The sequence below is a fragment of the Salmo trutta genome, chromosome 2 (genome assembly GCF_901001165.1).
Source record: "Salmo trutta chromosome 2, fSalTru1.1, whole genome shotgun sequence".
NCBI lineage: Eukaryota > Metazoa > Chordata > Actinopteri > Salmoniformes > Salmonidae > Salmo > Salmo trutta.
In genome coordinates, this window is record NC_042958.1 from 17,209,176 (window position 1) to 17,225,764 (window position 16,589).

General features: G+C 43.3%; 1 pseudogene; it reads right to left on the minus strand.

The window, feature by feature from the left end:
* Positions 1-4,158: 4,158 nt before the first annotated feature.
* Positions 4,159-15,582, minus strand: LOC115148864 (toll-like receptor 13; annotated as a pseudogene).
* Positions 15,583-16,589: the final 1,007 nt, after the last annotated feature.

Below are 16,589 nucleotides of genomic sequence, written 5' to 3' on the forward strand. Positions count from 1 at the left end.
CCTACCAGTGGAGGAGTGCAGAGGGTATGCATGGGGGGTGTGTGTTAATAGACAAAACAAAGGCCACATGTCAATAGTACCACCCTACCAGTGGAGGAGTGCAGAGGGTATGCATGGGGGGGGGTGTGTTAATAGACAAAACAAAGGCCACATGTCAATAGTACCACCCTACCAGTGGAGGAGTGCAGAGGGTATGCATGGGGGTGTGTGTTAATAGACAAAACAAAGGCCACATGTCAATAGTACCACCCTACCAGTGGAGGAGTGCAGAGGGTATGCATGGGGGGGGGTGTTAATAGACAAAACAAAGGCCACATGTCAATAGTACCACCCTACCAGTGGAGGAGTGCAGAGGGTATGCATGGGGGGTGTGTGTTAATAGACAAAACAAAGGCCACATGTCAATAGTACCACCCTACCAGTGGAGGAGTGCAGAGGGTATGCATGGGGGGTGTGTGTTAATAGACAAAACAAAGGCCACATGTCAATAGTACCACCCTACCAGTGGAGGAGTGCAGAGGGTATGCATGGGGGGGTGTGTGTTAATAGACAAAACAAAGGCCACATGTCAATAGTACCACCCTACCAGTGGAGGAGTGCAGAGGGTATGCATGGGGGGGGGGTGTTAATAGACAAAACAAAGGCCACATGTCAATAGTACCACCCTACCAGTGGAGGAGTGCAGAGGGTATGCATGGGGGTGTGTGTTAATAGACAAAACAAAGGCCACATGTCAATAGTACCACCCTACCAGTGGAGGAGTGCAGAGGGTATGCATGGGGGGGGTGTGTTAATAGACAAAACAAAGGCCACATGTCAATAGTACCACCCTACCAGTGGAGGAGTGCAGAGGGTATGCATGGGGGGGGTGTGTTAATAGACAAAACAAAGGCCACATGTCAATAGTACCACCCCACATCAATACAGCAAGAAAGAAAGAAAGAGACTTAGCTGTGGACTTCAGGCTTGCAGTTGCACTGTCTGTCCATCTGATGGTTTGTTTGTTTGTTTGTTTGTTTGTTTGTTTGTTTGTTTGTATGGCAAAGCTTTCCAACAAGGTACCTACTAATCCATGAGGTCAATAACTGAAAAGATAAGTTAACAACACAGATCTAGAGCGGTAACACCGATGATAGAGTTAAACACTTTACAAACTCAGCACGCTGAAAATAAGCAAGACTTCTGCAGCCTTGCACACTACAATCAAACTGGCGCGCCAACCGAGAGCTACCTCCCAGAGTGCCGGAAGATCTACCTGTATTTCCTCCTTTCTGACTGCTGATGCGCTCTTAAAGTGGCAGCGCACGGTGAAGGCTCCGTGCAGGATTTCGCAACAGCCTGAACTAGTTGTTATATAACAAACTTCAAATGACCTGGTATGAGGTCACCCAGAGTTGTGCTTTATCAGAATCTGTTATATTGTTTTTCACATTTGCTGTAATGTTAAATTCTCATACAGTGGCTCAATACAATAATTTCATTTCAGAGGTGGAGACAGGAGAGGAGTATTGTAGGGGGACAGAGGTGGAGAGATTGAATGGAAAGGGGATAAAGCAGGGAGAGAGGAGGAGAGGGAAGGAAGGTGAGAGGAGGAGAGGGAAGGAAGGCATTATTCAACGTCCGTTGAATAATGCAGGTAGTACATGAAACACAACAGCAGGACACACCGTGCGCTGTGCTGTCTCTAGATGTCGAGAAGGATTTTGACAGGCTTGAATGGCAGTACTTGTGGGCTATCTTGGAGAAATTTGGTTTGGGAAAGAATTTTATCGATATGGTTTGTGTTTTATATGCTAACCCTGTTGCTATGGTTTCTACTAATGGCATGCGCTCAAGTCCATTCCCTATTTTTCGGGGATGTAGACAAGGAGACGGCCTATCCCCAACGATATTCATTATGTCGCTAGATCCTTCAGCACTACCTCTAAGGCAGAATGTAGTTGCTTCTCCTATACTGATTAAATCTTCCTCTCATATCATATCACTATATGCGGATGATATTCTCCTCGTAACGGAGGAGAGGAGTGGGACTAGATGTGACACTCATCTATATATGACAGATATTCAGAATTCAATGTCATATTTATTATCCACATTTGAAGAATTCAAATTGCTGTTCGGGTATAAGATAACTTGGACAAAATCAGCATTAATGTTACTGAATGAAGCGGCAAAGGAAGTTTCACTTCCATCAACAATTCCTATGAAAACACAGTCCACTTATTTGGGTATTAGTATACAAACATCCCTGCATGGTCTGGTGAAGTTTAATTATGAGAAAATTTACAGGGAGGTTGAACGAGATTTAACCGTTTTGGAGAAGTTGCCTGCTTCTTTACAAACTAGGGTCGCTACCATAAAGATCAATGTGTTGCCACGTTTTAGTTTCCTGAGCATGATGATCCCGATCCCTCCACCAGTAGGCTATTGGGGAAGGATTGATAAACGTATAGGTAAATACCTTTGGAATGGCAAACATCCGAAGATTAGGTTTGACGTGTTACAACGACAGAAGTGTAATGGTGGATTTGCATTACAACATTTTGTATTTACCACCAATCTCTCCAATTACGCCCACTTAGATCATGGTTTGATCAGTCTACATCAGTCTCTTGGAGAACTATTGAGGAAGAACTTGTTTCACCTACTAGATTGCAGGATGTGTTATATTCTGATATATCTAATAAGAAATGCATGCTGTATTTTGGTCCTATGAATTCTAATACAATAGAGAATTTTAGGAAGGTTGAGAAGTGTGTAGGTATTAACTGGAAATGGCACCTCCATACCCCCCTATGGCATAACAAGGTTATTACTTCCGGTAATAAACCATTTGAGTCTAGAGCCTGTTCTGCAAAAGGGGTCTTCGTTTTGCAAGGGTCGTCATTCTTTCTATATACTACGGTCAACACTTCGTGCCTATGGGGTCCCATGAGGTACAAATTTGGGAAGGCACCAAGTGATAGAGTGGATATTTACATTCCAGTACAAAGATTTGGTCTGCTATTAATGCTCATCTCAACGATTAAAGCAGAAAGATCTTTCAACGGTTAAAGCATGGGTAAATGATTTGGCTGTTGATGATGAAGCTATTGATTGGGCGAATGTCTGGGAGAATATATTTCACACAAATAACCCAAACAGTCACTTCATTTTTTAAAAACTTTGTCATAGATCGTACTGGACACCGCTTGTAAGATTTCATGTAAAACAGGCTCAAAGCCCATACCGTGACCTATGGAAAGTAGCTGCCTCGAATCTCTAAACTGCTGGATGTGATGTAAAATGCTTACTTAAATGGTGTCGTATTAGCAAATAAATTTGCTGTATATATTCTAGTGTAGCGCCGGGGGTATGTTTGGAATGGGTAAGAAGGTGTGTAAGTAAAAAAAATATATAAGTTTAAAAAAGGGGGAAAATTGTAATTTTATTTTTATGATTGCATTCCCCTTGTGACCCAATAAAAGACAATTGTTCACCAAAAAAAGCTAAAAACAACCACTGTCACAGATATTTAGGGCAGGAGGAAGGAGCAGAGTCAAATGCAGGATACTATTGTCCGGTAGGCCGAAGTTTATTGACACCCAACACACTAGGTGAATCAAAAGCACAGGGATCGCACATACCCCAAAAGGGAAACAGGTAATCCAATAAAGAGGAAAAAATATGCACGGGGCGCAGCCCGGCTAGAATCAATACTCCAATATATAAACGCTGGAGAAAAACACAACGTACAACACCACTGCCCGCTGACAAACAAATAATCCCGCACAAAACACAAACCCAAAGGAACAAACTAAATACCCCCCCCCCTACTAATGACAGAAAAGGAAACAGGTGTGGACCTAGACAGACAAAACACAAAGAACACAGAAACATAGATCGGTGGCAGCTAGCAGACCGGCGACGACGACCGCCAAGCGCCGCCCGGCCGAGGAGGGGCACCATTTTCTGTGGATACTGTGACAACCACCAATAGTTAAAGATAGGTTAATAGAAATCAACACATGTAACTTAGCAAGTGTAGGCCTATGAAATCATTAGATTGAATAACATTAACCAATGCTAATTCTTAATGAATCATTTAATATATAGAATTAATGTTTTAAAGTAAAACCAAAAATAGAATATAAAATCAGAGCATGACAGTTTTCAATGTCACCGTCTCTCCACCCCAGTGAGAATGGGGTCATGGAGATAAGCCAGGAAGAGGAGGTAGGCATATACAACCTGCCACCTCAAGAGATGATAGATAAAAGGACCCCAGCAGGGGGAGAAGGACCAGAGAAGTGTTTGAGATGAAGTAGAAGACGCCTATGTCTATTGAACAGGAGTATTTTTTTTAAATTTACCTTTATTTAACTAGGCAAGTCAGTTAAGAACAAATTCTTATTTTCAATGACGGCCTAGGAACAGTGGGTTAACTGCCTTGTTCAGGGGCAGAACGACAGATTTGTACCTTGTCAGCTCGGGGATTCAATCTTGCACCTGGGTGTCCAGGTGCAACAGTTTAGTGTTCTTTAGATCGTCTGGATAGCTACATGGATAGTCATGGGTATAAGCAACTTGTGTTTGGTTGTTTCTCTCCGTCCAATGAACAAACCAAGCATTTCTGCAGTCACAGATGACAGGATTCCTTTGCATATCCAGGAGAGTTAAGGCTGGGAGCGAGTGCACCACTGTCTCATTGGTCCATGTAATTTCAATCTGTCTCACTTCTTGGGGCTAGGCATTCCGCTAGCAGGACAACTTCCGGTGAAATATTTAATCGCTATTCACAAAGCGATTAAATATTCACTTACTATTTGAAAATCTTCCTCTGATTTGTCATCCAAAGGGTCCCAGCTATAGCATGTAGTGTCGTTTTGTTAGATAAAATCCTTCTTTATATCTCAAAAAGTCTGTTTAGTTGGTGCCATCGACTTGAGTAATCCACTTGTTCAACATGCAGAGAAAGGAATCCGAAAATCTACTCCTAATCTACTCCAAAAATCTACTTCAAAATAAGTTTCTATATACTCTTCAGATACCCTAAAATGTAATCAAACTATAATATTTCTTACGGAAAGAAGTATGTTCAATAGGAAACCGATTGTAGCAGGTGCATTCTTTCTTCATCGCGCGCAGCTACAGAAATTTCCAAGACTGTGTCCTTGAACTAAAACTGATATTTCTTATTAGTTTTGGAAGCTACAAGCCTGAAAGCTTGAACATAGACTGCTGACACCCTGGGGAAGCCATAGGAATTGCATCCTGGGAGCTAGAATTCAGTACGCCTCTATACTTTCCATTGAAAGAGCATGGGCTCTCAAAAACAAAATTTCCAGTTGGGTTTTCCTTTGGATTTTCTCATACCATATCTATTGTGTTATATTCTCCTATATTATTTTAACATTTCTACAAACTTCAAAGTGTTTTCTTTCCAATGGCTTCAGGTAAGTAACAGGGAGTTTACTTTGGGCACGTCATTCAGGCAGAAATTGAGAAAAAAGGGGCCTAGCCCAAAGAAGTTTTAAGAAACAGACTTGAGTGAGGTTAGCTTCTATGCTAAAATCTAATGACTCAAGTTCAGTTTGAGACAAAAAAATTCTAAATATTCCATTACCGTACTTCGAAGCATGTCAACCGCTGTTTAAAATCAATTTTTATGCAATTCTTCTCGTAAAAAAGCGATAATATTCCGACCAGGAATCTGCGTTTAGGTAAATAGACGAAAGAAAATAAAGCACGGGATCGACTCGTGCACGCGCGCGCCTAAGCCCATTATCCTCTTATCGGCCACTTGCCAAAAGCGCAAATGTGTTTCAGCCTGGGGCTGGAATGACATCATTCAGCTTTTTCCCGGGCTCTGAGAGCCTATGGGAGCCGTAGGAAGTGTCACGTTACAGCAAAGATCCTCAGTCTTCAATAAACAGAGACAAGAAGAACAAGATCTTGTCAGAGAGGGCACTTCCTTTAAGGAATCTTCTCAGGTTTTTGCCTGCCATATGAGTTCTGTTATACTCACAGACACCATTCAAACAGTTTTAGAAACTTTAGGGTGTTTTCTATCCAAAGCCAATAATTATATGCATATTCTAGTTACTGGGTAGGAGTAGTAACCAGATTAAATCGGGTACGTTTTTTATCCGGCCGTGTAAATACTGCCCCCTAGCCCTAACAGGTTAAATTGTTTAACTTGGGTCAAACGATTCGGGTAGCCTTCCACAATAAGTTGGGTGAATTTTGGCCCATTCCTCCTGACAGAGCTGATGTAACTAAGTCAGGATTGTAGGATCCTTGCTCGCACACGCTTCTTCAGTTCTGCCCACACATGTTCTATAGGATTGAGGTCAGGGCTTTGTGATGGTCACTCCAATACCTTGACTTTGTTGTCCTTAAGCCATTTTGCCACAACTTTGGAAGTATGCTTGGGGTCATTGTCCATTTGGAAGAACCATTTGCAACCAAGCTAATTTCCTGGCCGATGTCTTGAGATGTTGCTTCAATATATCCACATCATTTTCCTTTCTCATGATGCCATCTATTTTGTGAAGTGCACCAGTCCCTCCTGCAGCAAAGCACCCCCACAACATGATGCTGCCACCCCCGTGCTTCACGGTTGGGATGGTGTTCTTCGGATTGTAAGCCTCCCTTTTTTTCCTCCAAACATAATGCTCATTATGGCCAAACAATTCTATTTTTGTTTCATCAGACCAGAGGACATTTCTCCAAAAAGTACGATCTTTGTCCCCATGTGCAGTTGCAAACCGTAGTCTGGCATTTTTATGGAGATTTCGGAGCAGCAGCTTCTTCCTTGCTGAGCGGTCTTTCAGGTTGTGTCAATATCGGACTCGTTTTACTGTGGATATTGAAACTTTTATACCTGTTTCCTCCAGCATCTTCACAAGGTCCTTTGCTGTCGTTCTAGGATTGATTTGCACTTTTCGCACCAAAGTACGTTCATCTCTAGGAGACAGAACGCGTCTTCTTCCTAAGCGGTATGACGGCTGCGTGGTCCCATTGTGTTTATACTTGCATACTATTGTTTGTACAGATGAACGTGGTACCTTCAGGCATTTGGAAATTGCTCCCAAGGATGAACCAGACTTGTGGAGGTCTACAATTGTTTTCTGAGGTCTTGGCTGATTTCTTTTGATTTGCCCATGATGTCAAGCAAAGAGGCACTGAGTTTGAAGGTAGGCCTTGAAATACATCCACATCAAATGATGTCAATTAGCCTTTCAGAAGCTTATAAAGCCATGACATAATTTTCTGGAATTTTCCAAGCTGTTTAAAGGCACAGTCAATTTAGTGTATGTAAACTTCTGACCCACTGGAATTGTGATACAGTGAATGTAAACAATTGTTGGAAAAATGACTTGTGTCATGCACAAAGTAGATGTCCTAACCGGCTTGCCAAAACTATAATTTGTTAATCCGATTTCAACTGTACTTACTATAATTGCTGACTAAACATGTAGAGGTTTTCCAGAGATGACAGGTCAGTGAAGGGTGGTGGTTGGAGTAGTTCCTCTTTTTCATATTTGATAGCATTGGAAGCCATATTGAGAGTTTTTAAGCTTCTCAGTCCTTTGAACACAGCACCTCGGATTTCACTTTTACCTATAACATTGTTTAGCAGAACAAGATTTTTAAGTTTGGCCAAACCCACAAAGGCCCCATCTTCCAGTGTCTTTATTTGATTGTCATATAAAGACAAATCCTCAAGTGATCTTAAGCTTTTGAAGTACTTTGTTCTGATGTTAGTTAGTTTATTGAATCCTAAATCCAAGCTCTTTAAATGTTGCAAACCCTTTGTGAAAGCATCACCCAAGTTTAGGATGCGGTTCCTTCTAAGTGTCAGGCTATTTAAGGCCCTTAAATCCTGGAAAACACAACCTTCAAGGTTTGAGATTAAATTGTTGTTAAGATAGAGTTTTTCGAGTCTTCTTAGATTGGAGAAATCCGAGCAGCCTAAAGTTTTGATGATGTTGTAGCTGAGATCCAATTTTTTCAATGTGGGGAGATTCCTTGTAGCATTCGGCACAGAAGAGAGGCCGTCATTGTCTAGTCTCAGAGTTTTAAGACCTTTAATTGATCGAAAAGCGGCTTCTGACAAGTCAGTAATATTATTACCTGATATGTCCAGGTCAGTCACCTGTGTGCAGGACTGCAGAAGCTTGTCAGAGACAGTACTGAAGTTATTACATTGCAATCGGAGTGTCTTCAGTGTAGGTATGTGGCAGGCTACATTAATGAGATTATCTCTTCCTATTTTATCCAGCCCCAGAGATGCCAAAGAAAAGTTGATGCTCTGGAGCACTGAACTAATCCCCTGTAAAGACATATGAATGCCACTCAAGTCGAGACTGCTCACATTCCTCAGAAAATACCTGTCCGCTACATCCCATTCCATGCTTCCATTAATGCCACAGAAGGAGAGGTCTAAATTCTTAAGATAGGGAAAAATATCTGCTGTGACACTGAAGATCTCCAGAGGATTCCTGGATAGATCCAGCTCTGTCAGCCCTATTGACCTATTTGATATTTCCTGTGACTGCAAAGAGGTCAAGCTGTTGTTCCCAATGAACAACTTCAGCAAGCTTGGTAATTGTAAAATGTGCTGAAGCTCCTTGAAACAATGCAGTTTGTTGCTGGTTAATTTCAGTACCTTCAAGCTGAAGAGTAACTGAAAAGATGCTGAGATACTTGAGATGTGGTTGTTATCCAGGTATAGTACTGTGAGGTTATCCAGGCTCTTAAGCATTTGGTCTGAGAGGGACGCAAGTTTTTTAAAGGCCAGATTAAGCTGCTCTAGAGCCACCAGGTCTGAAAAAGACCCATTCTCCACATGAGAGATCCAGTTGCTCTACATTATTAACATTTTGAGAATCGTTAGATCTTTAAAGTCCTCACTTTTTATCTGTGAAATGTTCTTCTTTGTTACAGTTCTCACCAATGATGGAATGTCTGCTGGTACGGCATTGAGGTTCCTGCTATCACATAGCACAGAGATTCCCTGATTCTGCAGTGTTTCATTGTGTAGCAATTTACTGGATTAAATAGAACCCAGAAATACAGAAGAATCCATAGAAAGAAACTCAACTGATAATATGTAGACCCATTTCCTTTTCCTGACTTGGTTTTCCTGACATTTCAGTTTCATATAAAGGAGTTTGTTTCCTTTTTCAGAATAAAATGTGGCTTGTCGCCAAATATCGAGTCCAATTGGGTTCCTCTCCAAATTCTTCCTGATGTTAATTAGCCTTTTAAAATGATCAACTTGGATTAGCTATCACAACATGCCATTGGAACACAGGAGTGATGGTTGCTGATAATGGGCCTCTGTACGCCTATATAGATATTCCATTACAAATCAGCCGTTTCCGACTACGATAGTCATTTACAACATTAGCAATGTCTACACTGTATTTCTGATCAATTTGATGTTATTTTAAAATGGACAACAACAAAAAAAAGAGCTTTTCTTTCAAAAACAAGGACATTTCTAAGTGACCCCAAACTTTTGAACGGTAGTGTATGACAAAGTAATTACAGAAAGAAAACATATTGCTAACATTAAAATCATCCTATTTCATCAGCTGTTCTCAACTCAGAAGATACAAGTGGATGTTCCTGGTTACAATTGTGCCTGATTCATTTTGAATAACACAGTACTTACAATGTGGGAGTATTAATCAGTACTGCCTTCACTGAATGATAACCCTAGTAATCTAAAATAAAAGTTTTTCCGGTCACATCAAAAGTTGATATGGAATTCATGTACATTACATGGACAAAAGTCGAACATCCCATTCCAAAATCATGGGCATTAACCCTCCTGCTGTGTTCTGGTCGAGTTCGCTCTGAAAAATGTAAATTATTTAATCTGATTGTCATAAGTTTCCATGACTTTGTCCACACAGGGCATCTGAACACACAAAATACATTTTGATGATTTTCATAAAATGTTGGGTTTTATTTAACTTTTGTACACCTGTGGTGTTCCCGGTCAAAAATGACCGATCATTAGAAATTCATGGGTGAGACTACAATTAGTGTATAAAATTGAGTTCAGGCACACGCCCATTCATCAGATGGACACTAGAGGTCGACAGATTAATCGGAATGGCCGATTAATTAGGGCCGATTTCAAGTTTTCATAACAATCGGTAATCGGTATTTTTGGCCACCGATTTGGCAATTCTTTTTTTTTTTTTTACACCTTTATTTAACTAGGCAAGTCAGATTAAGAACACATCCTTATTTTCAATGACGGCCTAGGAACGGGGGTTAACTGCCTTGTTCAGAGGGGATTCGGGGATTCGTTTTTGCAACCTTCTGGTTATTAGTCCAACGCTCTAACCACCTGCCTTACATTGCACTCCACGAGGAGCCTGCATGACAGGCTGACTACCTGTTACGCGAGGGCAGCAAGAAGCCAAGGTAAGTTGCTAGCTAGCATTAAACTTATCTTTTAAAAAACGATCAATCTTAACATAATCACTAGTTAACTACACATGGTTGATGATATTACTAGTTTATCTAACGTGTCCTGCGTTGCATATAATCGATGCAGTGCCTGTTCATTTCTCATTGAATCACAGCCTACTTCGACAAACGGGTGATGATTTAACAAGTGCATTTGCGAAAAAAGCACTGTTAATGCACCAATGTGCCTAACCATAAACATCAATGCCTTTCTTTAAAATCAATACACAAGCATATATTTTTAAACCTGCATATTTAGTTAATATTGCCTGCTAACATGAAATTGTGTCACTGCTCTTGCGTTCATTGCCTGGCTCGTTGCGAACTAATTTGCAAGAATTTTACGTAATTATGACATACCATTGAAGGTTGTGCAATGTATCAGGAATATTTAAACTTAGGGATGCCACCCGTTAGATAAAATACGGACCGGTTCCGTATTTCACTGAAAGAAAAAAACGTTTTGTTTTCGAGATGATAGTTTTCGGATTCGACCATATTAATGACCTATGGCTCGTATTTCTGTGTGTTTACTGTATTATAATTAAGTCTATGATTTGATAGAGCAGTCTGACTGAGCGGTGGTAGGCACCAGCAGGCTCGTAAGCATTCATTCAAACAGCACTTTCGTGCGTTCAGCAGCCTGTTAACTCCCAAGATTAGGCTGGTGTAACCGATGTGAAATGGCTAGCTAGTTAGCGGGTGTGCGCTAATAGTGTTTCAAACGTCACTCGCTCTGAGACTTGGAGTAGTTGTTCCCCTTGCTCTACATGGGTAACGCTGCTTCGAGGGTGGCTGTTGTCGATGTGTTCCTGGTTCGAGCCCAGGTAGGAGTGAGGAGAGGGACGGAAGTTATACTGTTACACTGGCAATACTAAAGTGCCTATAAGAACATCCAATAGTCGAAGGTATGTGAAATACAAATCCTATAGAGAGAAATAGTCCTATCATTCCTATAATAACTACAACCTAAATCTTCTTACCTGGGAATATTGAAGACTCATGTTAAAAGGAACCACCAGCTTTCATATGTTCCCATGTTCTGAGCAAGGCACTTAAACGTTAGCTTTCTTACATGGCACATATTGCACTTTTACTTTCTTCTCCAACACTTTGTTTTTGCATTATTTCAACCAAATTGAACATGTTTCATTATTTATTTGAGGCTAAATGTATTTTATTTATGTATTATATTAAGTTAAAATAAGGGTTCACTCAGTATTGTTGTAATTGTCATTATTACAAAAAATAATAATAAATTGGCCGATTAATCGGCATCGGCTTTTTGAGCCTCCAATAATCGGTATTGGCGTTGAAAAATCATAATCGGTCGACCTCTAATGGACACACTTCCTCTCCCAGACCCCCACATGCATGTGTGTTTGAGCACACACACACACACACCTCACTCCCCTTCTTGGCATCCATGGCAACCCCCACGGGAACCTTCCCCCAATGGAATCTTTCCCCCACGGGATTCACACCTGTTGGCATTCTTACAATCGCAACATTGTTTCAATAATATATAGCACTTTTCTTGCAGCTCTGGTATATAAAGCTTTTTTGAGGCCTTGCTCACAATTCATTTTGTGGCAGCACAATGACCAAACTATATACTGTATGTGAGGCTCTTGATCATATCCTTGATCATGACACTGGTGAGGAGGAGAAAATAGCAAATAGAAGATAAAAACTTGTAAATGTTCACAAAAACCTAAGTTGATAAAAAGATCTAACACAACATTCGGTGATAATATATGCATTATTATGGATTTATAATAAACTATAATGGGGTGGTCATTTTGGACCGGGAACACAGAATTAATTACCATGAAATGAACACAACAGCTGCAACACAGCCAAGGATCGAACCCAGGTCTGTAGTGATGCCTCAAGCACTGTGATGCAGTGCCTTAGACTGCTGCGCCACTCGAGAGGCCCTGAGCTTGAATTTTTTTTTAAATAATAAATGTGCAAAAACTGTAGTGTCGTCTGCAAACTTGATGATTGAGTTGGAAGCATGCATGGCCATGAAGTCATGGGTGAACAGGGAGTACAGGAGAGGGCTGAGAACGAACCCTTGAGGGGCCCCATTGTTGGGGTGGAGATGCGGGGTGGAGATGTTGTTTCCTACCTTCACTACCTGGGGTCTGGCCCGTCAGAAAGTTCAGGACCCAGTTGCACAGGACGGGGTCGAGACCCAGGATCTCGAGCTTAATGACGAGTTTGGAGGGTACTTAAATAGGGCAGTGTGCAGTGTGATGGCGATTGCATCGTCAATGGACCTTTCGGAGCTGTAAGAAATTTGGAGTGGGTCTAGGGTATCAGGTAGGGTGGAAGTGATATGCTACTTGACTAGTCTCTCAAAGAACTTCATGATGACAGAAGTGAGTGCAACGGGGCGAGTCATTTAGTTCAGTTACCTTAGCTTTCTTGGGAACAGGAACAATGGTGGCCATCTTGAAGCATGTGGGGACAACAGACTGGGATAGGGATTGATTGAATATGTCCATAAAACACACCAGCCAGCTGGTCTGCGCATGCTCTGAGGACGGGGCTAGGGATGCCGTCTGGGCCGGCAGCCTTGCGAGGGTTAACGCGTTTAAATGTTTTACTCACGTTGGCCACGGAGAAGGAGAGCCAACAGGCTTTGGTAGCGGGCCATGTCAGTGGCACTGTATTGTCCTCAAAGCGAGCAAAGAAGTTGTTTAATTTGTCTGGGAGCAAGAAGTTGATGTCCGCGACGGGGTTGGTTTTCTTTTTGTAATCCATGATTGACTGTGGACCCTGCCACATACGTCTCGTGTTTGAGCCGTTGAATTGCGACTCTACTTTGTCTCTATACTGACGCTTTGCTTGTTTGATTGCCTTGCGAAGGGAATAGCTGCACTGTTTGTATTCGGTCCTGTTTCCAGTCGCCTTGCAACTCGCTCACCGAGTCAGCGTATACGTCAATGTTGTTGTCTGAGGCTATCCGGAATATATCCCAGTCCACATAATCGAAGCTATCCTGAAGCGTGAAATCCGATTAGTCAGACCAGCGTTGGACAGACCTGAGCACGGGCGTTTCCCGTTTTAGTTTCGGTCTATAGGCTAGGAGCAACAAAATGGAGTCATAGCCAGATTTGCCGAAGGCAGGGCGGGGGAGGGCTTTGTATGCATCGCGGAAGTTAGTGTAGCAATGATCCAGAATGCTAGCACCCCGTGTTGCGCATTCGATATGCTGATAGAATTTAGGAAGTGTCGTTCTCAGGTTAGCTTTGTTAAAATCCCCAGCTACAATAAATGCAGCCTCAGGATGTATGGTTTCCAGTTTACATAGAGTCCAATGAAGTTATTTCAGGGCCGACGAGGTATCTGCTTGAGGGGGATATACACGGCTGTGACTATAATCGAAGATAATTCTCTTGGGAGATAATGCTGTCAGCATTTGATTGTAAGTTATTCTAGGTCAGGTGAACAAAAGGACTTAAGTTCCTGTATGTTGTTGTGATTACATCATGAGTCGTTAATCATAAGGCATACACCCCTGCCATTCTTCTTACCAGAGAGATGTTTGTTTGTCGACGCGATGCATGAAGAAACCGGGGGGCTGTACCGACTCTGACAATATATCCCGAGTGAGCCATGTTTCCGTGAAGCAGAGAATGTTACAATCTCTGATGTCTCTCTGGAAGGCAACTCATGCCCTAATTTCCTCCACCTTGTTCACCTGGTGAGTAACATTGGTGAGTAATATGCTCGGGAGTGGTGGACGGTGTGCTCGCCTTCAGAGTCTGACCAGTAGGCCGCTCCGTCTGCCTCTCCTGCGGAGTCTGCCTCTTTTGGGTCGGCCTCTGGGATAAGATCCCATGTCCAGGATGGAGGTCCGAACAAAGGATCCGCTACGGGAAAGACGTATTCCTGGTCGTAATGTTGGTAAGTTGTCATCGCTTTAATATCAAATATGTTCTTCCGGGTTGTATGTAATAACACTTGAGATTGCCTGGGCTAACAATGTAAGAAATAACACATAAGGACCTGAAGCGAGGCGACCAAATCTGTCGGACCCATCTTGTCAGCGCCCAGAAAGACTCACAGCCGTAATTACTGCCAAAGGTGATTCAAACATGTATTGACTCAGGGATCGGAATACTTATGTGTCATGCCTATTCCTGCTCCCTCTCTCCATGGTGCGACGTCGCCGGTCTACTAACTACCGGCCCCGACTTCATTATTATGCACACCTGTTCCCCATCATTACACACACCTGGTCACCATTCCCTCCTTGATTACTCCTTTATTTATCCCTCAGTTGTCTTCAGTCACTAGGTGTTATTGTTTTCTCTCACGTTCAGTATGCTCCTCATGTTTGTTCATCTGCATCGGTTCTATTATAAACTCACCTTCAGCACTTGTTTCCTGACTCCCGGCGTATACGTTACAGAATAACACCTCAACAATATGGAATCAGCAGAAGATTCAACTCTCTTCCAGACAGTTAACAAACAATCTACTCCATGACCAGCTGGCGAAACTGGGTACGGCCATAGAGGAGGTCCTCCACGTTCTCCACCGCCTCGACACCACCAGCGAGGTTCTCCATTTCCCTATCAGAGGGCTTCCTACCATGGGTTGTCACAGTCAGCCCGTCCCCCAGCCGTCCACTCAGGTCAGCGATGCCTGACTATCCCTTTGGGAAAAATATGACGGCATTCTATCAAAACCGTGGCTTCCTACTCCAGTGCTCCCTCTATTTCACCTATCAGACGGGAGCCCCCACCACCAAGAGGTCCAAGGTTAACACAGTCATTTCCCTGCTGACTGGACAGGTTGGAGTGAGCTACAGCCATCTGGGAGAGAGAAGAGGAGGAGCTGGGTTTCTATAAGAGGTTCATGGCTCTGTTCATGGCGGTCTTCGACCATCCTCCAGAGGGTAGCGAGGGAGGTGACTTTTTCAGCTCTGGCAGGGTGCCCAGACCGATGCGGAGTACGCCCTCACCTTTCGGACTGTAGCAGCTTACAGTGGATGGAATGAGCCGGCTCTCCGCACTCTTTTCCGAATGGACAGTGCGAGGCGGTCTGATGGAGTTGGCATGTCAGGATGACAATATTTCCTTGGACGCTCATCTCGATGGCCATCCGTCTGGATAACCTTCTGCGGGAGCGCCGGTGTCCACCTCGTCACTCGCCTCCCTCCTTTGTCTGTCTTGAGGCAGAGCCTGAAAACATGGAGGGGCCACACCTCTCTGCGGCATCGGCGGAGACAGCTAGGGCTCTGTCCCTATTGCGGCTAGGAGCTGTACCAGCTTCAGTGGTGTCCGTTACGCCCTAATCCAGGGTCCACTAGAGCAGAGAGGTGGCCCCATGACTTTCCATCTCCCAGGTTAGGCGTGAGTACCCCATTTTCATCTTTTTCTGCCAAACCCTTTACGGTTCCTATTTCGCTGGCTGACCCTCAAGTGTTGTCTCTACAGCTCTAGTGGACTCCGGTGTTGCTGGGAACTTCATCGACCTGGTTCTCGGCTCCTCCCTGAACTTAACCTCATGCCGGGTCTCCTTTCCTTTTCCTATCCAGGTTCTGGACACACGAACATTGGGAACCGGCACAGTTACACACCTCACCCTCACTGTGGGACCCATGCACCAGGAAAGCCTTCCCTTCTTCATCACCTCCACACCTATACACAAGGTTATCCTCGGACTCCCGTGGCTCCAACGTCACAATCCCACCATCACATGGTCGAGTATGAAAATTACCACCTGGGGACCAGGATGCCGGAGGACCTGCTTTCCCATACTCTATGGTTCTACATCGGTTGAGGGCCCTGTGAGTGTCCACCGTCCCATCAATCGGTCCTGCCACATCGTTGGCCACAAGTGTTGGAGACGTAGATATGGACATCTGCCAGGCTCTGGAGCGGGAACCCGCTCCTGCCCTCCGGAGCACATCTACGTTCCCACAGGAGTGAGAGATCGGCTGTTGACCTGGGCACACACATACGTCACCGCTGGACACCCAGGTATCACTAGCACCATCTAATCCCTCTCTGAAAAGTACTGGTTTCCCACCTTGGCGCAGGACGTCACCAACTATGTCAACTCATGCTCCATATGCACTCAATCCAAATCCCCTC